The 24904-nt window shown below is 42.5% G+C and overlaps 1 protein-coding gene across 2 annotated transcripts in view; it reads left to right on the top strand.

The window, feature by feature from the left end:
* TMEFF2 (transmembrane protein with EGF like and two follistatin like domains 2) overlaps positions 1-24904 on the top strand; it is a 1231017-nt gene that overhangs the window by 1155017 nt on the left and 51096 nt on the right. The window lies entirely within an intron of this gene.

Here is a 24904-nt window from a genome sequence, read left to right on the forward strand (position 1 = left end):
ACCACAAATGAACATGTAATTCTATTGAATTGGGAATATGCATCTGTTGAAAAACAGAAATGTGTTTTGCATTTCAGCAAATGATCAAAATAAATATATACCCTCCAGCTTGTTAGTATATTTCCTATAAAGAGTTATTTTCTTTTTTAAATCTATTTTGTGTTTATTTTTAAGTTCATATGAGTTCAGCTAGTTTGTATCGGGATACAGATTTTTTTGCCAAAACAAGAAAAAGCATGGCAAGGTGCATTTTCTGTTCTGTAGAATAAACAGTATTCAGACCTACATGCCAAGCGATCAATGACCACGGGATTGAACGCACAGGCATCAAGTTAAATCGTATAGCAGTATGTTTGCTTCTTGTTAATAATAAAAAAAAAATTTGCTGCAACTTCATAGTATAAGTGTGGTATCAACGTAGCCTCACTATACAATGTGTGAAGAATGTAGCAAGCATCTCTGTTTGTCATGTTTAACAATGATATTACCAAATTTCACTAACTTAAAGAGATGTTTCTTATCTGTTTAGCTTCTTTCCATTATGTCCATTTGGTATGTAACCTCTCGTCTCAATAGCATGCAGTTGGAGAAAAATTATTCCATTATCAGATGACAAGAAAGTTAAAAACAAATATGATTTCTGTGCCCTCCCACCTCCAATGTCCCATCTGGGAAATGAAATGCTCAAATTAACCAAAATGATTTATGATGTCTACATCTTTTCAGGAAGAATTCAGTTAAGAAGATTGAAAACCTTAGCCTTTTATATATCTGTGGTTAAAATATTAATACTTGCTGACTTGGTTGCCAGTTTCTTCAATCAATGTTATATCTGCTTTCTCAATTTCAAGTGCAGTACTTTTTTTTTTATAGAAAATATATTTTATGCTCTTGTGGTCCCTAATGATTTGCAATCATTGAGTAAAAACAAAAGCAAATGTGGATATAATTAACCCCTTCGCGACATGCGCCATACTAGTACTTCTTTGTTGGAGGTGCGTTCGCGCCACAAGCAGTACTAGTACGGCGCCGCGATTGCGCTGCTTCACACTAAGCACCACGGCGATCGCTTGCAGGTGTCAGCTGTATGTGACAACTGAAAAGCTGCAGCAAAGCCCACGATCGCACCGATCATGGACATTTAACCCCTCTGATACCACTGTCAGTAGTTACAGCGGCATAGAAAAGCATCGCGCAGGGAAGGGGCTCCCTGCGCACTTCCATCAGGACAACGCGATGCAATCCCATTGTTCCGATAGTCTACATGGAGATCTCTGGCACTATGGTGTCTACGGGCTCCTTCCAGGTCCTGCAGGGAAGTGGATTGTGAGTGTCTTCTAAAAGCAAGTGATGGCATGCCTCCTTAGCTGCCTGTCAGATTGCTGATCTCATACTCTGCAGTTCAGAGTATCAGATCAGCGATCTGATGTTATATAGTAATGTCCCACATTGGGACAATGTAAAAAAAAAATATATATATATATATATTACAAAGTGTAAAAATATTTAAAAAAAATCCCTAAAGAAAAAAAAAAGAAATAAATATTTTTCCAATAAATGCATTTATTTATGTAAATAAAATAACAATAAAAGTACACATATTTGGCATTGTCGCATCTGTAACCGTCCGCTTTATAAAACTGTCCCACTAGTTAACCTCTTCAGTGAACACCGTAAAAAAATAAATGAAAAACAAGGCAAGAAATAATGCTTTATCATACTGCTGAACAAAAAGTGCAATAAAACTCGATCAAAAAGATGAATGTACATAAAAATGGTACCGCTGAAAACATCATCTTGTCCCGCAAAGAAACAAGCCACCATACAGCTCCATCAGCAGAAAAGTAAAAAAGTTATAGCTCTCAGAATAAAGCGATGTAAAAATATATTTTTTTCTATAAAATAGTTTTTATTGTGTAAAATCATCAAAACATAAAAAAGATATAAGTGAGGTATCAATTTAACCGTAGTGACCCGAAGAATAAAACTGCCTTACCAATTTTACCACATGTAGAACGGTATTTAAAAAAAAGCAATTTCTGAACTGCTGGTTTTTGTTTATTCTGTCTCCCAAAAATCGGAGTAGAAAGTGATAAAAAAAAGTCATATGTCTGAAAATGCAACCAATAGAAACATCAGTTCGTCCAGCAAAAAACAAGCCGACACATGACTGTCGAACGAAATATGAAAAAATTGTAGCTCTCAAAATATGGTGAAGCAAAAACTAGTTTTTGTAATAAAAAGTGTCTTTTAGTGTGTGACAGCAGTCAAACATAAAAACCCAATATAAATTTGGTATTTCTGAAATCACACTGACCTTAAGAATAAGGTGCCTAATCACTTATACCACATGAGAAACGGCATAAAAAAGAAATAAAACCAATTCTTCACATGCTGTTTATTTTTTAATCTGGCTTCCCAAAGATCGCAGTAAGGCTCGGCGCACATTTATCCTGCGCTCTTCACTGAGTGCTTACACTGGGGTTTCCGTGTATGTCTCTGAAATACGTGATTTAGAAAGAACCCCCAGTGGAAAATTCATTATCATGAGGCAGATGGAGGCACTGTGGATTCCGTCTGACCTGGGATCCGGCGGTGTCCATTTTTTTAGGATTGCATAAAAGTGCTGTTGGCCACAGTTTTGAAAAAGAAGGACACCGCGGAACAGAGGCCAGACGGAGTCCAGAGTAACTCTGTAGCCTCAATATGGTGAATCAATCCGTTGGGAGTTTCATTTGAATCACGTCACTCAGAGATTTAGATAAAAACCCCAAAGTAAGTGGTCAGCGTAGAGCGCTGGATAACTGTGATCCCAAACGTTATGTAAAATGTTTCAAATAAAGTCTTCCACTAAATCCACAAAAAAGCCCCTACTCAGATCTATCATCTGTTAACGGAAATATAGGGGACTTCGACGCTACTGGTAGCACAAAGGCTCTAGAAAAGTGAAATGGCTCATCACCCACCAAAAGAAATTCAGCAAATTTTCGGCTCCTAAATCCAAATGCCCCCCTCCCTTCTGAGCCCCAGTGTGCCTAAACCACATTTAGTGCCCACATGCTTGGCATTTCTGTAGTGATGAGTAGAGTTGAGCGACCTTGACCTTTTTAGAGTCGAGCCGGGTTTCGCGAAACCCGACTATCTCAAAAGTCGGGTCGAGTGAAATCGGCCGATTATGACGTAAAGTCGGGATCGACCGAAACACGAAACCCAATGCAAGTCAATGGGGCAGCATAGTCGGCAGTGAGTGGGGGCCAGGAAAACACCTAGAGTGCCCATTTTAATGTAAAAACCATCCATTCTTCTTAATGAAGCTTGTCAAGCGTAATTTACCTTATAATAATTGGAAGGAATTTGAAATTGGGGGTCATTTGGCTAAAGTTGTGTGGGGTAGGGCTGGTTCAAGTAATTAGTGGGCCCAGGAAATCTGGACCACGTCACGGCAGTGGAGCAGGGAGAGGTAAGTATTTCAACTTTGCAAGTGCTGTGATCCTGAGCAAGCAGGGGGGGCCCACTTGTTGGCATTGGCACTGGCACAGGGCCCCTCAAAGTACAGCGGTGTGTTTGCACGGCGGGGGCGCCTCCCACCGGCAGCAACACTTTTGCGTACTATGAGAGGCCCTGTGCCAGTGACGTCGCCAACTAGTATTCCTCCCCCCACCTGATGAAGGAACCTGCACTTTCATCTGCACCTTCCTCTTTGTCCCCGTGTAAGGTGGTATGGTATGCGGGAAGAGCAACCTGACTTTCAGCAGGGTCACAATGTTGTTGTGTAGCATGCACGGGGAATGTTGCGTTATGGGTCAATGTACCAGCAGACTCATCTATCACTGGCTGGGCAATGGGCACGATGAAGTGGAAACACAGATATAGGCTCAAAGAATAAAGTGGGCTAAATGCAGTTCAAAATTGGTAACACAGGAATAACCAGGGGGCATTGCAGTGGAGGACAACTGGAATGAGAGGCTGACACAGAGAGTAGGGCCAAATCAGTAAGTAGTCGAAATGCAGTTCAAAATTGGCAACCGTAGTAAACAGGCGGCACAGCTTTGTTCAGTGGAGAACAGCAAGGAGTGGCAGACACCGATAGTAGGCCCCAACCCAACTAGTAGGCCAAATGCAGTCTAACATTAACAACTACTTAACGAGAGCCTGAAAATGGAATTTCAGGACAGGAAACCAGGAGAACAGCAAGGAGTGGCAGACACCGATAGTAGGCCCCAAACCAACTAGTACGCCAAATGCAGTTGTTCCATTTAACCACAATTTAATGAGAGCCTGAAGATAGAAGCTCAGGAAAGGCAACCTGGGGAACACCTTGGAGTGGAACACACCATCTCTCTCCACCCCATACCCATTTTGTAGGCCTAATGCAGTGTACTTTTCTACAACTACTAAACGAGAGTCGGAAGACCGAAGCAATGGCAAGGAAACCTGGGGAACACCTTGGAGTGTAACACACCATCTCTCTCCACCCCATACCCAATTTGTAGGCCTAATGCAGTGTAGTTTCCAAGAACTACTAAACGAGAGCCGGAAGATCGAAGCTCAGGAAAGGCAACCTGGGGAACACCTTGGAGTGTAACACACCCTCTCTCTACACCCCATACCCAATTTGAAGGCCTAATGCAGCGTAGTTTCCAACAACTACTAAACGAGAGCCGGAAGATCGAAGCTCAGGAAAGGCAACCTGGGGAACACCTTGGAGTGGAACACACCCTCTCTCTACACCCCATACCCAATTTGAAGGCCTAATGCAGTGTAGTTTCCAAGAACTACTAAACGAGAGCCGGAAGATCGAAGCTCAGGAAAGGCAACCTGGGGAACACCTTGGAGTGTAACACACCCTCTCTCTACACCCCATACCCAATTTGAAGGCCTAATGCAGTGTAGTTTCCAAGAACTACTAAACGAGAGCCGGAAGATCGAAGCTCAGGAAAGGCAACCTGGGAACACCTTGGAGTGTAACACAACGTCTCTCTACACCACGGAAGGGCTGATTCTTAGGAAGGAAGGCTGTTGGAAATAAGCATTGCGCGTCCGAGGGTGATTATATTCTTATTAGGTATATACTCACCCTCGGACGCGCCCTGCTTCTTTATTTGGAATGAATGTTTATTTGCAATGTGGTGTTGACTTTCTCTATTATTTTGGTAATTAATGATTTTATTATTTTCATTGTTTTGCATCTTCTCGGCAATAATATAAAGAAGACGCGACAGGACAACACTCGGTGGATGCCATATCTGTGTTTTCAATTGAAAAAACCTTTCAGTTAACTACTTGCAGGAGAAAGTAATTGTAGCTGGTGGCCATTTTTAGTACTGTACCAGATTTTAGTTGTGTGTTTGTTTTTAATGTTAAAATGTCTGCATTTGATCTCTCACCAGTATTTTCTTTTTTATAAGCAAAATCCTTTTTTTTTTTTTTTTTATGATGTTGGTTCAAGGGGTACACGGGCAGCAGTAGACAGGTCAGTGGAGGCCTAGTGGAAGGAGGGACCGCAGACAGGCTTCGAAGCCCTAACATAATAAATTGGGCTGCCTGTAGGCAATTTAAAATTGGTTCCAGGGGAACACGGGCAGCAGTAGACAGGTCAGTGGAGGCCTAGAGGAAGGAGGGACCGCAGATGCGCCAATGTTTCCCCCATACCAAATTTGTAGGCCTAATGCAGTGTAGTTTCCAACAACTACTAAACGAGAGCCGGAATATCGAAGCTCAGGAAAGGCAACCTGGGGAACACCTTGGAGTGTAACACACCCTCTCTCTACACCCCATACCCAATTTGAAGGCCTAATGCAGTGTAGTTTCCAAGAACTACTAAACGAGAGCCGGAAGATCGAAGCTCAGGAAAGGCAACCTGGGGAACACCTTGGAGTGTAACACACCCTCTCTCTACACCCCATACCCAATTTGAAGGCCTAATGCAGTGTAGTTTCCAAGAACTACTAAACGAGAGCCGGAAGATCGAAGCTCAGGAAAGGCAACCTGGGGAACACCTTGGAGTGGAACACACCATCTCTCTACACCCCATACCCAATTTGAAGGCCTAATGCAGCGTAGTTTCCAACAACTACTAAACGAGAGCCGGAAGATCGAAGCTCAGGAAAGGCAACCTGGGGAACACCTTGGAGTGGAACACACCATCTCTCTACACCCCATACCCAATTTGAAGGCCTAATGCAGCGTAGTTTCCAACAACTACTAAACGAGAGCCGGAAGATCGAAGCTCAGGAAAGGCAACCTGGGGAACACCTTGGAGTGGAACACACCCTCTCTCTACACCCCATACCCAATTTGAAGGCCTAATGCAGTGTAGTTTCCAAGAACTACTAAACGAGAGCCGGAAGATCGAAGCTCAGGAAAGGCAACCTGGGGAACACCTTGGAGTGTAACACACCCTCTCTCTACACCCCATACCCAATTTGAAGGCCTAATGCAGTGTAGTTTCCAAGAACTACTAAACGAGAGCCGGAAGATCGAAGCTCAGGAAAGGCAACCTGGGGAACACCTTGGAGTGTAACACAACGTCTCTCTACACCACGGAAGGGCTGATTCTTAGGAAGGAAGGCTGTTGGAAATAAGCATTGCGCGTCCGAGGGTGATTATATTCTTATTAGGTATATACTCACCCTCGGACGCGCCCTGCTTCTTTATTTGGAATGAATGTTTATTTGCAATGTGGTGTTGACTTTCTCTATTATTTTGGTAATTAATGATTTTATTATTTTCATTGTTTTGCATCTTCTCGGCAATAATATAAAGAAGACGCGACAGGACAACACTCGGTGGATGCCATATGTGTGTTTTCAATTGAAAAAACCTTTCAGTTAACTACTTGTAGGAGAAAATAATTGTAGCTGGTGGCCATTTTTAGTACTGTACCAGATTTTAGTTGTGTGTTTGTTTTTAATGTTAAAATGTCTGCATTTGATATCTCTCCAGTATTTTCTTTTTTGTAAGCAAAATACTTATTTTTATATTTTCTGATGTTGGTTCCAGGGGTACACGGGCAGCAGTGCCCTGGTCAGTGTAGTAGTAGTTGAAAGAATGGACCGCAGACAGGCATCGAAGGCCTAAAATAAAAAAATTGGGCTGGCTGTAGGCAATTTTAAATTGGTTACAGGGGTACACGGGCAGCAGTGGTGTGGTCAGTGGAGGCCTAGTGGAAGGAGTCACCGCAGACAGGCATCGAAGGCCTAAAATAATAACACATGGCTGTAGGCAATTTTAAATTGGTTCCAGGGGTACACGGACAGCAGTGGTGTGGTCAGTGGAGGCCTAGTGGAAGGAGTCACCACAGACAGGCATCGAAGGCCTAAAATAATAACACATGGCTGTAGGCAATTTTAAATTGGTTCCAGGGGTACACGGGCAGCAGTGGTGTGGTCAGTGGAGGCCTAGTGGAAGGAGTGACCGCAGACAGGCATCGAAGGCCTAAAATAATAACACATGGCTGTAGGCAATTTTAAATTGGTTCCAGGGGTACACGGGCAGCAGTGGTGTGGTCAGTGGAGGCCTAGTGGAAGGAGTCACCGCAGACAGGCATCGAAGGCCTAAAATAATAACACATGGCTGTAGGCAATTTTAAATTGGTTCCAGGGGTACACGGGCAGCAGTGGTGTGGTCAGTGGAGGTCTAGTGGAAGGAGTCACCGCAGACAGGCATCGAAGGCCTAAAATAATAACACATGGCTGTAGGCAATTTTAAATTGGTTCCAGGGGTACACGGGCAGCAGTGGTGTGGTCAGTGGAGGCCTAGTGGAAGGAGTCACCGCAGACAGGCATCGAAGGCCTAAAATAATAACACATGGCTGTAGGCAATTTTAAATTGGTTCCAGGGGTACACGGGCAGCAGTGGTGTGGTCAGTGGAGGCCTAGTGGAAGGAGTGACCGCAGACAGGCATCGAAGGCCTAAAATAATAACACATGGCTGTAGGCAATTTTAAATTGGTTACAGGGGTACACGGGCAGCAGTGGTGTGGTCAGTGGAGGCCTAGTGGAAGGAGTCACCGCAGACAGGCATCGAAGGCCTAAAATAATAACACATGGCTGTAGGCAATTTTAAATTGGTTCCAGGGGTACACGGGCAGCAGTGGTGTGGTCAGTGGAGGCCTAGTGGAAGGAGTCACCGCAGACAGGCATCGAAGGCCTAAAATAATAACACATGGCTGTAGGCAATTTTACATTGGTTCCAGGGGTACACGGGCAGCAGTGGTGTGGTCAGTGGAGGCCTAGTGGAAGGAGTCACCGCAGACAGGCATCGAAGGCCTAAAATAATAACACATGGCTGTAGGCAATTTTAAATTGGTTCCAGGGGTACACGGGCAGCAGTGGTGTGGTCAGTGGAGGCCTAGTGGAAGGAGTCACCGCAGACAGGCATCGAAGGCCTAAAATAATAACACATGGCTGTAGGCAATTTTAAATTGGTTCCAGGGGTACACGGGCAGCAGTGGTGTGGTCAGTGGAGGCCTAGTGGAAGGAGTCACCGCAGACAGGCATCGAAGGCCTAAAATAATAACACATGGCTGTAGGCAATTTTAAATTGGTTCCAGGGGTACACGGGCAGCAGTGGTGTGGTCAGTGGAGGCCTAGTGGAAGGAGTCACCGCAGACAGGCATCGAAGGCCTAAAATAATAACACATGGCTGTAGGCAATTTTAAATTGGTTCCAGGGGTACACAGGCAGCAGTGGTGTGGTCAGTGGAGGCCTAGTGGAAGGAGTGACCACAGACAGGCATCGAAGGCCTAACATAACAAAAATGTCAATACAATGGTATTGTCAGTGGCAGGCATTGAAGGATGTCAGCGCATAGACTAAACATTGGTGGAGCAGTGAGATAATTTTGCAAGTGGTAGAGCACTGTTTGAGCTGGGGTGGGGGGAAACTGTCTTGTGGCTGGCGGTACAGGCCCAGGGCCCCTCATATTACAACGGTGTGTCTGACGTTGGGTGCGCACCACCACCGCCAGAGACACTTTATTGTACTAGGAGGGACCCAGTGGCAGTGCCGTCGACCAAAAGCGGGCTCACCCACCTCTTCAGACAAACTGCACTCTCACGGGTGCTGTCGCCAAGTGTCGATACCACAGCCGCGTGTGGGGAGTTTGGCCATTTAGTGAGGTGTAAACATGTCGTATGCTGGACAATCAGGTGCTGAAAATTACGAGATTGGAAAAGGCATTCAGAATAGTCCACAGGCAAGACCTTTTCATAGGAAAGCTAGGTGTCAGCCGGGCAAGGTGGGGCAAAAGATTTCGAAATCCAGTTGTGGTTCATTTTAATGAAGGTTAGATCATCTACATTTTGGGTAGCCAGACGAGTCCTTTTTTCTGTTAGTATTGAACCTGCAGCACTGAATACTCTTTCTGATAGGACACTAGCTGCCGGGCAAGCAAGCTCCTGCAATGCATATTCTGCCAATTCTGGCCAGGTGTCTAATTTTGATGCCCAGTAATCAAATGGGAATGACGGTTGAGGGAGAACATCGATAAGGGATGAAAAATAGTTTGTAACCATACTGGACAAATGTTGTCTCCTGTCACTTTGAATTGATGCTGCAGTACCTGTCCTGTCTGCGGTCATAGCAAAATCACTCCACAACCTGGTCAGAAAACCCCTCTGGCCAACGCCACTTCTGATTTCTGCCCCTCTAACTCCTCTGGTCTGCTGGCCCCTGCAGCTCGTGTGAGAACGATCACGGGCGCTGTGTGCAGGGAATGCCAGAAGCAAACGGTCAACAAGAGTTGATTGTTTGGTTGCTAATATTAGTTCCAAGTTCTCATGTGGCATTATATTTTGCAATTTGCCTTTATAGCGAGGATCAAGGAGGCAGGCCAACCAGTAATCGTCATCATTCATCATTTCAGTTATGCGTGTGTCCCTTTTGAGGATACGTAAGGCATAATCCGCCATGTGGGCCAAAGTTCCAGTTCTCAAATCTGCGGTTGTGCTTGGTTGAGGGGCAGTTTCAGGCAAATCCACGTCACTTGTGTCCCTCAAAAAACCAGAACCCGGCCTTGCCGCGCCACCAATTTCCAGTGGCCCCGGAAAAGCTTCCTCATTAAAAATATAATCATCCCCATCATCCTCCTCGTCCTCCTCTTCGCCCGCTACCTCGTCCTGTACACTGCCCTGGCCAGACAATGGCTGACTGTCATCAAGGCTTTCCTCTTCCTCAGCTGCAGACGCCTGATCCTTTATGTGCGTCAAACTTTGCATCAGCAGACGCATTAGGGGGATGCTCATGCTTATTATGGCGTTGTCTGCACTAACCAGCCGTGTGCATTCCTCAAAACACTGAAGGACTTGACACATGTCTTGAATCTTCGACCACTGCACACCTGACAACCTCATGTCTGCCATCCTACTGCCTGCCCGTGTATGTGTATCCTCCCACAAAAACATAACAGCCCGCCTCTGTTCACACAGTCTCTGAAGCATGTGCAGTGTTGAGTTCCACCTTGTTGCAACGTCTATGATTAGGCGATGCTGGGGAAGGTTCAAAGAACGCTGATAGGTCTGCATACGGCTGGAGTGTACGGGTGAACGGCGGATATGTGAGCAAAGTCCACGCACTTTGAGGAGCAGGTCGGATAACCCCGGATAACTTTTCAGGAAGCACTGCACCACCAGGTTTAAGGTGTGAGCCAGGCAAGGAATGTGTTTCAGTTGGGAAAGGGAGATGGCAGCCATGAAATTCCTTCCGTTATCACTCACTACCTTGCCTGCCTCAAGATCTACAGTGCCCAGCCACGACTGCGTTTCTTTCTGCAAGAACTCGGACAGAACGTCCGCGGTGTGTCTGTTGTCGCCCAAACACTTCATAGCCAATACAGCCTGCTGACGTTTGCCAGTAGCTGCCCCATAATGGGAGACCTGGTGTGCAACAGTGGCAGCTGCGGATGGAGTGGTTGTGCGACTGCGGTCTGTGGACGAGCTCTCGCTTCTGCAGGAGGACGAAGAGGAGGAGGAGGGGGTGCGAACGGCTACAGCCAATTGTTTCCTAGACCGTGGGCTAGGCAGAACTGTCCCAAACTTGCTGTCCCCTGTGGACCCTGCATCCACCACATTTAACCAGTGTGCCGTGATGGACACGTAACGTCCCTGGCCATGCCTACTGGTCCATGCATCTGTTGTCAGGTGCACCTTTGTGCTCACAGATTGCCTGAGTGCATGGACGATGCGCTCTTTAACATGCTGGTGGAGGGCTGGGATGGCTTTTCTGGAAAAAAAGTGTCGACTGGGTAGCTCGTAGCGTGGTACAGCGTAGTCCATCAGGGCTTTGAAAGCTTTGCTTTCAACTAACCGGTAGGGCATCATCTCTAACGAGATTAGTCTAGCTATGTGTGCGTTCAAACCCTGTGTACGCGGATGCGAGGCTAAGTACTTCCTTTTTCTAACCATAGTCTCATGTAGGGTGAGCTGGACTGGAGAGCTGCAGATCGTGGAACTAGCGGGGGTGCCGGTGGACATGGCAGACTGAGAGACGGTGGGAGATGGTATTGTTGCCACCGGTGCCCTAGATGCAGTGTTTCCTACTTCGAAACTGGTGATTCCCTGACCCTGAAGGCTTTGGCCTGGCAAAGAAACCTGCACAGATACTGCAGGTGGTGCGGAAAATGGTGGCCCTACACTGCCGGAAGGGATGTTGCGTTGCTGACTAGCTTCATTGGCCGAGGGTGCTACAACCTTAAGGGACGTTTGGTAGTTAGTCCAGGCTTGCAAATGCATGGTGGTTAAATGTCTATGCATTCAACTTGTATTGAGACTTTTCAGATTCTGTCCTCTGCTTAAGGTAGTTGAACATTTTTGACAGATGACTTTGCGCTGATCAATTGGATGTTGTTTAAAAAAATGCCAGACTGCACTCTTTCTAGCATCGGATACCTTTTCAGGCATTGCAGACTGAGCTTTAACCGGATGGCCACGCTGTCCTCCAACAGGTTTTAGCTTTGCCACGCGTTTTGGGCAAGATACGGGCCCGGCAGATGGAACCTGTTGCGATGTTGATGCCTGCTGCGGCCCCTCCTCCTCCGCTTCAGAACTGCTGCCGCCTGCACCCTGTTCCCCCAATGGCTGCCAATCGGGGTCAAGAACTGGGTCATCTATTACCTCTTCTTGTAGCTCGTGTGCAACTTCGTCTGTGTCACCGTGGCGGTCGGTGGTATAGCGTTCGTGATGGGGCAACATAGTCTCATCAGGGTCTGATTCTTGATCAGCACCCTGCGATGGCAATGTTGTGGTCTGAGTCAAAGGACCAGGATAGTAGTCTGGCTGTGGCTGTGCATCAGTGCACTCCATGTCAGATTCAACTTGTAATGGGCATGGACTGTTAACTGCTTCACTTTCTAAGCCAGGGACGGTATGTGTAAAGAGCTCCATGGAGTAACCCGTTGTGTCGCCTGCTGCATTCTTCTCTGTTGTTGTTTTTGCTGAAGAGGACAAGGAAGCGACTTGTCCCTGACCGTGAACATCCACTAACGACGCGCTGCTTTGACATTTACCAGTTTCACGAGAGGAGGCAAAAGAGCTAGAGGCTGAGTCAGCAAGATAAGCCAAAACTTGCTCTTGCTGCTCCGGCTTTAAAAGCGGTTTTCCTACTCCCAGAAAAGGGAGCGTTCGAGGCCTTGTGTAGCCAGACGACGAACCTGGCTCCACAGCTCCAGACTTAGGTGCAATATTTTTTTTCCCACGACCAGCTGATGCTCCACCACTACCACTACCCTCATTACCAGCTGACAATGAACGCCCCCGGCCACGACCTCTTCCACCAGACTTCCTCATTGTTTTAAAAACGTTAACAAACGAACGGTATTTGTTGCTGTCACACAACTTACACGGTGAGCTATAACTTCAGTATGATTTAGCTACCCCTTTACAGGTGGGTGAGATCACAACGAAAATCAGCCACAATGTTACACACTCTGTTGTTGTTGTTGGCAACAAATGAGATGGCACACACGCAGGACTGTCACTGAAGCGCAAATGTAAATATTTATCTCCCACTGATTTGTGTTTGTTTTTTTTAAAAGGGAGACTTCAGAAAAAAAAAAAAATTAAAAAAAAATTATTTTTTACAGAAGAATTTATAAAACAAATAAAATGAAATGATTGTTTCAGGGAGAATTTAGGAAAAAAAAAAAAAAAAAAAGGCTTTGTAGGGCCCACTGAGTGAGAGAGGACGCACACAGGAGTCAGGAGTGGCACACAAGCCCAGAGGCCAATATTTATCTCCCACTGATTGATGTAGTGATTTTTTCAGGTAGATTTTGGAACCCAAATCAAGCTAAAAAAAATAATAGGCTTTCTATGGCCCACAATTGGGGAGAGAGAGAGAGATGGCACACCCAGGAGTCAAGACTGGCACACAAGCAGAAGGGGCAATATGAATCTCCCACAGTTTTTTTTTTTTTTTTTTTTTTTTCAGGGAGACTTGAGAGAAAAAAAAATACCAAAAAAATGATTTTTTTCAGGAATAATTTAGAAACCAAAGAAAATAAAATGATTGTTTCAGGGAGAATTTAGAAAACAAATAAAACAAAAAATAGGCTTTCTAGGGCCCACTGAGTGACAGATGACGCACACAGGAGTCAGGAGTGGCACACAAGCCCAGAGGCCAATATTAATCTCCCACTGATTGATTTAGTGATTTTTTTCGGTAGATTTTGGAACCCAAATCAAGCAAAAAAATTAATAGGCTTTCTATGGGCCACAATTGGGGAGAGAGAGAGAGATGGCACACCCAGGAGTCAAGACTGGCACACAAGAAGAAGGGGCAATATGAATCTCCCACAGATTTTTTTTTTTTTTTTTTTTCAGGGAGACTTGAGAGAAAAAAAAATACCAAAAAAATGATTTTTTTCAGGAATAATTTAGAAACCAAAGAAAATAAAATGATTGTTTCAGGGAGAATTTAGAAAACAAATAAAACAAAAAATAGGCTTTCTAGGGCCCACTGAGTGACAGATGACGCACACAGGAGTCAGGAGTGGCACACAAGCCCAGAGGCCAATATTAATCTCCCACTGATTGATTTAGTGTTTTTTTTCAGGTAGATTTTGGAACCCAAATCAAGCAAAAAAATTAATAGGCTTTCTATGGCCCACAATTGGGGAGAGAGAGAGAGATGGCACACCCAGGAGTCAAGACTGGCACACAAGCAGAAGGGGCAATATGAATCTCCCACAGATTTTTTTTTTTTTTTTTTTTTTTCAGGGAGACTTGAGAGAAAAAAAAATACCAAAAAAATGATTTTTTTTCAGGAATAATTTAGAAACCAAAGAAAATAAAATGATTGTTTCAGGGAGAATTTAGAAAACAAATAAAACAAAAAATAGGCTTTCTAGGGCCCACTGAGTGACAGATGACGCACACAGGAGTCAGGAGTGGCACACAAGCCCAGAGGCCAATATTAATCTCCCACTGATTGATTTAGTGATTTTTTTCAGGTAGATTTTGGAACCCAAATCAAGCAAAAAAATTAATAGGCTTTCTATGGCCCACAATTGGGGAGAGAGAGAGAGATGGCACACCCAGGAGTCAAGACTGGCACACAAGCAGAAGGGGCAATATGAATCTCCCACAGATTTTATTTTTTTTTTTCAGGGAGACTTGAGAGAAAAAAAAATACAAAAAAAATGATTTTTTTCAGGAATAATTTAGAAACCAAAGAAAATAAAATGATTGTTTCAGGGAGAATTTAGAAAACAAATAAAACAAAAAATAGGCTTTCTAGGGCCCACTGAGTGACAGATGACGCACACAGGAGTCAGGAGTGGCACACAAGCCCAGAGGCCAATATTAATCTCCCATTTTTTTTTTTCCAGGGAAAATTTATAAACCCAATAAAAAAAATAATAATAAATAGGCTTTCTATGGCCCACTATCTGAGAGAGAGAGATGGCACGCTTAGGACTGGCACACAAGCCCAAAGCCCAATATTAATCTCCCACTGATTGATTTAATGATTTTTTCAGGTAGAATTTAGAACCCAAATCAAGCAAAAAAATTAATAGGCTTTCTATGGCCCACTGAGTGAGAGATGGCACACACAGGAGTAAGGAGTGGCACACAAGCCCTGAGGCCAATATTTTTCTCCCACTGATTGATTGATTAATTTTTTCAGGTAGAATTATGAACCCAAATCAACCCAAAAAATAAATAGGCTTTCTATGGCCCACTATTTGTGAGAGAGATGGCACGCTCAGGACTGGCACACAAGCCCAGAGGCCAATATTAATCTCCCACTTTTTTTTTTTTCCAGGGAAAATTTATAAACCCAATACAAAAAATAATAATAAATAGGCTTTCTATGGCCCACTATCTGAGAGAGAGAGATGGCACGCTTAGGACTGGCACACAAGCCCAAAGGCCAATACTAATCTCCCACTGATTGATTGATTGATTTTTTAAGGTAGAATTATGAACCCAAATCAACCAAAAAAATAAATAGGCTTTCTATGGCCCACTATTTGTGAGAGAGATGGCACGCTCAGGACTGGCACACAAGCCCAGTGGCCAATATTAATCTCCCACTTTTTTTTTTTTTCCAGGGAAAATTTATAAACCCAATAAAAAAAATAATAATAAATAGGCTTTCTATGGCCCACTTTCTGAGAGAGAGAGATGGCACGCTTAGGACTGGCACACAAGCCCAAAGGCCAATACTAATCTCCCACTGATTGATTGATTGATTTTTTAAGGTAGAATTATGAACCCAAATCAACCAAAAAAATAAATAGGCTTTCTATGGCCAACTATTTGTGAGAGAGATGGCACGCTCAGGACTGGCACACAAGCCCAGAGGCCAATATTAATCTCCCACTTTTTTTTTTTTTCCAGGGAAAATTTATAAACCCAATAAAATAATAAAAAAATAGGCTTTCTATGGCCCACTATCTGAGAGAGAGAGAGAGATGGCACGCTTAGGACTGGCACACAAGCCCAAAGGCCAATATTAATCTCCCACTGATTGATTTATTGATTTTTTCAGGTAGAATTTAGAACCCAAATCAAGCAAAAAAATTAATAGGCTTTCTATGGCCCACTGAGTGAGAGATGGCACACACAGGAGTAAGGAGTGGCACACAAGCCCTGAGGCCAATATTTTTCTCCCACTGATTGAGGTTGTGATTTTTTCTGGTAGATTTTGGAACCCAAATCAAGCAAAAAAATAAATAGGCTTTCTATGGCCCACTGAGTGAGAGATGACACAGACAGAGATGGCACTCTAGCAGAAATGTCAATCTTTATCTCCCACCAAAAAAAAAAAAAAAAAAAAAAAGGAACTGTCCTTCAATTACTATCTCCCTGCAGTAATCTCAGCCAGGTATGGCAGGCAGCAATAAGGAGTGGACTGATGCACAAATTAAATAAAAAGTGTGGACAAACAAACAAGATAGCTGTGCAGAAAGGAAGGAACAAGAGGATTTGTGCTTTGAAAAAAGCAGTTGGTTTGCACAGCGGCGTACACACAGCAATGCAGCTATCAGGGAGCCTTCTAGGGCAGCCCAATGAGCTACAGCGCTGAGGAAAAAAAAAAAAAAAGGAGCTTCCACTGTCCCTGCACACCGAAGGTGGTGTTGGGCAGTGGAAATCGCTACAGCACAAGCGGTTTTGTGGTTAATGGACCCTGCCTAACGCTATCCCTGCTTCTGACGAAGCGGCAGCAACCTCTCCCTAAGCTCAGATCAGCAGCAGTAACATGGCGGTCGGCGGGAACTCCCCTTTATAGCCCCTGTGACGCCGCAGACAGCAAGCCAATCACTGCAATGCCCTTCTCTAAGATGGTGGGGACCAGGACCTATGTCATCACGCTGCCCACACTCTGCGTTTACCTTCATTGGCTGAGAAATGGCACTTTTCGCGTCATTGAAACGCGACTTTGGCGCGAAAGTCGCGTACCGCATGGCCGACCACGCACAGGGGTCGGATCGGGTTTCATGAAACTCGACTTCGCCAAAAGTCGGCGACTTTTGAAAATGTTCGACCCGTTTCGCTCAACCCTAGTGATGAGAGCCCGCCTAATTTACAGGTGTGTGTCTCCAGAAGCATGAGCTGGGCATATTGTGCTGGTCACTACAACATACTGGTCACAACAGCATACTGGTCACTGCAATGGAAATTTGCAATTTCCACTCAGCAACATCCACTGCTTGCTGCCTGTTTCTGGAAAACACCCATGGAGTCAAAATCGTCACTACATCTGTAGATAAATTCCCAAAGGGTTATAATTTCCAAAATAGGGTTACTTGAGGGGGATTCTGCTTCTCTAGCACTTAGGGGCTCTGCATATGGAATATGGGATTTTCCTAGACAAACTAGTCTAGGAAAGTCTGCGCTCCAGGAGGCAAATAACGCTCTGTTGCTCCAGAGTCACTCTGTATGGCAATGTAGTGCTGTACAGCCACATATGGGGTAATTCTACATTCAGCAGAAATTCTGGGACAAATTTTGGTGCCATTTTTACCGATTTCCCAGTGTGAAAATGTAAAACTTGGGGCTAGCACGCAATCTTGGTGGTAAACATGTAAATTATTTTTTCTTCACTGCCCAATGGTATAAAAGTTTGTGACACACCTGTGGTGTCAATATAATCAGTGCACCCCTAGATGAATTCATTGAGAAGTTTAATCGTTAAAATGGGGTCACTTATGGGGGTTCTGCTGTTCTGGCACTTCAGGGGCTCTGTCAATGTAACATGGCACCCCCAAACAAGTGCAGTAAAATCTGCATTGTAATATGGTGCTATTTCCCTTCGGAGCTCTGCACTGTGCCTCAAAAGTAGTTTTCGACCACATATGGGATGAACTCAGGAGAAACTTCATAGCAAACTTTGGGGTCCATTTTTTCCTTTTGCCCTTGTAAAAATACAATATTTGTAGCTAAAAAAGATTTTTCTGGGAAAAATTAGATTTTTTTTTATTTTCACGGCTTAACGTTTTAAACTTCTGTGAAGTGCTTGGGGGATCAAGGTGCTCAATACACATCTAGATAAGGTCCCAAAGAGGTGTAGTTTCAAATATGGTGTCACTTGTGGGGGAAGTTTCACTGTTTAGGCACATAAGGGGGTCTCCAAACGTGACAAGCGTCCACTAATTTTTCAATCAAATTTTGCATTCATAAAGTCAAATGGCGCTCCATACCTTCCATCCCAAGCAGTAGTATTCCCCAACATAGGAGGTTTCGGCATACTCAGGAGAAATTGCACAAGTAATTGTATGAAGCAATTTCTCCTGGGGTCTAGTTGCAAAAATGATGTCACTTGTGGGGGTTTCCACTGCTTAGGCACATCAGGGGCTCTTCTAACACGACATAGCACCTGCTAATTATTCCATTAATTTTTGCATTTAAAAAGTCAAATGGCGTTCCTTCCCTTCCATGCCCTGCCGTGCACCCAAACAGTAGTATCCCCCACATATGGGGTTTTGGTGTACTCAGGAGAAATTGAACAACAAATTGTATGAACAATTTTTCCTGTTACCCTTATGAAAAAGCAAAATGTGTAGCTAAAAAGAATTTTGTGGAAAAAATGTGATTATTTCATTTTCACTGCTTAACGTTATAAACTTCTTTAAAGCACCTGTGGGTTTAAGGGGCTCAATACACATCTAGATACATTCCATAAAGGGTCTAGTTTTTAAAATGATGACACTTGGGGGGGTTTCCATTGTTTAGGCACATCAGAGGCTCTTCAAATGCGACATGGCATTCGCTAATTATTCCATTACATTTTGCGTTCCAAAAGTAAAATGGTGCTCCTTCCCTTCCAAGCCCTGCCATGCGCTCAAACAGTTGTTTACCTCTACATTGTTACGACTCCTGGATATTACTGCTGTGGGGAGAGCTGCGCGCCGCAGCAAGGGAGCTGAGAGCAGAGCGGTGGGGAACTTACCGGGTAGCAAACAGGACCAGAACCACGTGACAGGGAAGGAGGTGGTCAAGGGCAGTGCCAGACACCAGGGTGAAGAAGACAAGATATATGCTGGAGAGCAGTTAAATGTGCCAAGATCAAAATCAGGAGATAACGAGGTAACCAAGGGGTGAGATGGAGGGATAGCCAGAAAGGAAGCCAAAGGTCAGGAAACCAGCAGAACAAACAAGCAGAGTAAAGTACAGAGAGCAAAACACACAAATGCAAACAAAGCACACACTCAAGGGGGTCAGACATAGAGACTAAACAAAAGTATAGCTGATGGGGAATCCTAGTCTGGAGTGTGTATAAATACCCCTTCCAGATCCAAAGAGAGGCCAGCAATATTATCACTGAGAGAGCAGGACATGAACCATGCCCTATACCATGACACACATATTGGGCATCGGCGTATTCAGGAGAAATTGTGCAACAAATTGTATGAAGCAATTTCTCTTTTTTCTCTTATGTAAATGCAAAATTTGGAGCTAAAAATAATTATTTTGGAAAACTTTGATTTTTTAAATTTCCATGGCTCTACATTATAAACTTATGTGAAGCATCTGTGGTTTCAAGGTGCTCAATACAAATCTAGATAAGATCCTTAATGGGTCTAGTTTCCAAAATGGTTTGAGGTTTCCACTGTTTAGGCACATCAGGACTCTCCAAACGCGACATGACAACCTCTAATTATTCCAGCATATTTTACATTTAAAAAGTGAAATGGCGCTCCTTCATAGCCTTGTCGTGTGCCCAAACAGTAGATTTTCCCCACATATGGGTTAATGGCCGGATCAGGAAAAATTGCTCAACAAATTGTATGGTCCATTTTTTCCTGTTGCCCTTGCAAATGTAAAAAAAAAATAGGTCTAAAGGAAAATGTTTGTGAAATAAAAGTAAATGGTTATTTTTTCCTTCCCATTCCAAAAATTCCTGTGAAGCACCTGAAGGGTGAATAAACTTCTTGAATGTGGTTTTGAGTACCTTGAAGGGTGCAGTTTTTAGAATGGTGTTATTTTTGTTGGTATTTTTTGTCAGACAGGCTCCTCAAAGTCATTTCAAATGTGAGGTGGTCCCTCAAAAAATGGTTTTGCAAATTTTGTTGTAAAAATGAGAAATCACTGGTCAAATTTTAACCCTTAAAACTTCCTAACAAAAAAATAATGTTTCCAATATTGTGCTAATGTAAAGTAGACATGTGGTAAATGTTATTTATTAACTGTTTTGTGTGATATGACTCTCTGATTTAAGGGCATAAAATTTAAAAGTTTGAAAATTGCAAAATTTTCGCCAAATTTCCATTTTTTTCACAAATAAACGCAAGTCATATGAAATAAATTTTACCACTGTCATAAATTACAATATGTCACGAGAAAAGAGTCTCAGAATCAGTGGCATCCATTCAAGCGTTCCAGAATTATTACCACATAAAATGACAGTGGTCAGAATTGTAAAAATTTGCCTTGTCATGAAGGTGAAAACAGGCTTCCGTGTGAAGGGAATAAATACTGTGATTACAGACAATTGAACTAAAACATACACTGTGGATGATCTGAATGAATTCACATTTACATTATGTGTCTAATGTAAGCATACCACACTTATCCTTGTTTCTTTTGATAACCTTGATCCAGACAAATCCTCTATGCAAATAATGTAATTAAATTACAATTCATATAGGATATTACATGAAAAATGTCTTTGTAGCTTCTATAAGTTAAAATAATAATAATAATAATAATAAGTACACTACTATTCTTAAGTACCATCAGAACTAATAAAATATATTGGCCAGTTGAGTTCCTTTGAGGTTTCTCATGATGACTAACAACCTATAAAAGATGTCCTATAAAAGGAATATTACTTTCTGAAAGCTTGAAACAAATTGCAAATGAAGAACCCTACCAATTCACTTACTCCTACTGCAAACCTTCTTGGCTTGGTAAAGTTATCAAGTCTAAGTCCACAATAATCAATGTCGGGAACACGGCACTCATGATAGATGGTGCACATGTTGCACTTAAATAGTTTTCAGCCTTGAATTTCTTTATTTTCTTGCAATCCAAAGATAATTGTTCAATTATATTTTTGCCATACACGCTGACCTTCTTCAGACAAGACAGAGTTGCTAGATGGAAGGCTGGTACCTGTGTGTAAGGCAAAAGTTCACAGTAATTTCAGTTCTATTACTGATTTGTTGAAAGTTACTGGTTCTAATGTCATTTGTTCAAAATCCTCTACGACCTTCTTAAATCCGATTCTTATTGCTCATAGACATGTTTGAACATAATGATAGCTAAATCATGTATTGGTATACCATAGATTTGAACCAGAACATGCACTTTCTAGCAAGAAAAAAAACCTTGCTCATAGATATCACTGTATTCTGTAGTCTGCAGACAGGGGGTCATTGAACACTTCCTTAACCATAGACTTAAGTGATCGCGAGGGTGATCTCTCAGGAGCTAAGGTCTCTGCATACTTGACAGATTATATTAAATTGCCGACTTATTTTCACTATATTCTGCAATACTATTATAATGCATTTAACTGTACACTGTTAGTGATCCCAGGTTCAATTCCCTTATGGAAACTAAAAAATAAAGAAAAACATTTAAAAAAATTAAAAAAACTGTAATGTACATGAAAACAATATACATTTCTGAATCACGCCCCATCAAACAATATATTTGGCACCACTGCTGCATTCATACAAGTTTTATCTATCAAAATATAAAATTAATTAACCTGATCATCCACTGTAACAAGAATGAAAATTAAAACGCCAGAATTGCAGTTTTTTCTGTCACCACTCCTTTGTAATAAACACATTAAAAATCAAAGTGTTATAGCTACTTTCATCTACTATATAAAGCTGAATGTGTGTATGTGTGTATGTGTGTATGTGTGTATGTGTGTATTTGTGTATGTCCGAGATTGGCATCTGTACCGTCGCAGCTTCAGCCACTAAATTTTGCGCAGTCACACGTCTGGACCCCGAGAGCGTCATAAGCTATGTTGTGAGGCGAAATTTAACCCAGCGTGTTCCAATTCACCAAACAATTTTGCCCCTATCTACATAATGGGGGAAAAGTGAAAGGAAAAGTGTTGGAGGCAAATTGACAGCTGCCAGATGTGAACAAGGGGGACTGAAAGAGTGAGAGCGAAGGCGCCAAAGAGTATATACCGTACAGTTGCTAAGGTGGGGCCCTGACATGGGTTACTCACCAATATATACTGCCAGGGGGGAGGGCGTCCTGTTGGCTGGAGATTTATCAGGCTGCCAATTTAGCTTACAAATACTGAGGTAAAAATACTGACCAAATATCGTGTGAACGCGGTCTAATACAGGAGGAGATGACATACAGATATATACTATATACAGGAGAGATGACACACTGGTATATACTATATACAGGAGGAGATGACACACATATATACTATATACAGGGGAGATGACAAACAGGTATATACTATATACAGGAGGAGATGACATACAGGTACATACTATATACAGGGGAGATAACACACAGGTATATACTATATACAGGAGCAGATGACACACACATATATACTATATACAGGGGAGATGACACACAGGTATATACTATATACAGGAGCAGATGACACACACATACATACTATATACAGGAGGAGATGACACACAGGTATATACTATATACAGGAGGAGATGACACAGGTATATACTATATACAGGAGGAGATGACACACATATATACTATATACAGGGGAGATGACAAACAGGTATATACTATATACAGGAGGAGATGACATACAGGTACATACTATATACAGGGGAGATAACACACAGGTATATACTATATACAGGAGCAGATGACACACACATATATACTATATATAAGGGAGATGACAAGCATGTATATACTGAGGGGAAAATGAGGGGTGTGAGGTGAAAATGAAAAGGTGTGAGTGCAAAATGAGAGGAGTGAGGGAAAATAGTGGAGTTATTGGAAAATGACAGATGTGAGGTCGAAATAACAAGTGTTAGGGGGGAATGAGAGGAGTGGGGGGAAAATAAGAGGAGTGAGGGGGAAAATGAGAGGTGTAAGGAAGAAAATGAGAGATGTGAGGGGGAAAATGAGAGGCGTGATGGGAAAATAAGAGAAGTGAGGTGCTATAACTAACCACAGATATTTACTATGCCCAGGCAACGCCGGACTTTTCAGCTAGTATTGGTATAAAAACACCAAATTGTCACGCAAAAAAACCATTAACATCTTAATCAACAAAAAATAAACCTATAAGTATGATACACAACTGTGCATATACAAAAATTAAAATGTTGATTTCCAAATTATTGAGATTAAAAATCACACAGGAAAAAAATCATCAAGAATTAAAATAATTACGAGGAGGTAGTGTTGTCACATGACATTAAAGATCGCAGAGATTACTGGTTTACAACAATTGCACTGTATAATAGTAGTGATGTAATGAATCCTTAATAACCAAAGCAGATGAATGTGGAAGTAAGTCTATTCAACAATATTCAATTACTATGCACATAATTAATATAAAATGCTAATATTCATCATAACAAGGCTATGAGGAATTATGGAAAAAGGGACAAAAATGGACATGAAACCAAAATGAACTGTACACCAGTTATATCAGCATAAGGCAAAAGGTGACATGTTGCATGTCTGCAGGAATCCGGCATAATAATTGCATGATTTCTTAAATGGGTAAGGTAAATCCATTATACAAATTACCATGATATAGATTAACAATTTCACTCTGATTAAACAATATATGTGAAATAAATAGCAAAGTGGTCAAATAACTTGGTATCAAACCCGGCGGTACAACCTATTATATTCTAATATGACAGTGCTCAAAAAGTGATAGGTTCTTATAAATTAATTAGAGTAAAACGCTAGCTCGGGGGCACGGTACAGTGAGATTGGGGTCTGTACATATCTGTCAGCTTTTCTCATACAGGCTTTTACTCTGATTAATTAATAAGCACCTATCACTTTAGAGCACTGTCACTTTATAGGTCGCACCACTAGGCAAGGAATTAAAGGGATCTCTGATCTAATTTCACAATACAACTTCCATACATTATTAAAGTGAACCTGTCTGCATGATTTTATAATGTAAAGTAAAGACATGGCTGTAATGGTTCGGTAATACTGATTAAATGAATACCTTTGGTGAAGAAATCTGCTTTATTGTTCTTATTTAATCGCTATTTGAAGCTCTCTGTTAATTAGATTTTGGTGCACAGGGGCCGGACTGTGCACTGGGTCTTCTCCTCCCTGTCTGTGAATCCTCAGCCCCTCCACCTGCCTCAGATCTTTGAGTGACAGGTCGCTGCTGAGATTTCAAACAGAAGAGGCAGGTCATTCATAGACCACAGGCAGAGGGGCCAGGAATCACAGACCCAGTGTACTGTCCGGCACCTGTGCACCAAAATCTAATTAGCAGAAAGCTTCAATTGGCGATAAAATAAAAACAACAAAAGCAGATTTCTTCACCAAAGGTATCAATGTAATCAGTATTACAGCACCTTTACAGTCATATATTTACTTTACATTACAAAGTCGCAAATACCTCAAATTAGAAATGTTGTATAGTTCTTCTGATTCACTATGTCGCTTACCTTATGTACAGTCACTGCAGTAGATTAGGTATCCATGGTTACAACCACTAAGAGCTGACTAGCTGTCACTATATGAGTGCTCTTAGCCATGGATACCTAAGCTAGTGTAATGCCTGCACATGAGATAAGCACCATAGTGAATCCGAAGAACTATACTTCACTATGGTGAAGTATTTTCTAATATTTTCTTATATTCTTATTACTACATCTACAATATATTACTAAAGAGATAAATGCTTTAAAGAATAAAAAGCGCAAATAGGGTCTTATCTGGGTTAAACAGGCATAAAAGAACATGCGCAGTTGTGATCACTTAGTGCAGTTGTGTGCACATAGCCACAAGTAG

Source organism: Ranitomeya imitator, chromosome 7 (assembly GCF_032444005.1).
Source record: "Ranitomeya imitator isolate aRanImi1 chromosome 7, aRanImi1.pri, whole genome shotgun sequence".
Classification (NCBI taxonomy): domain Eukaryota; kingdom Metazoa; phylum Chordata; class Amphibia; order Anura; family Dendrobatidae; genus Ranitomeya; species Ranitomeya imitator.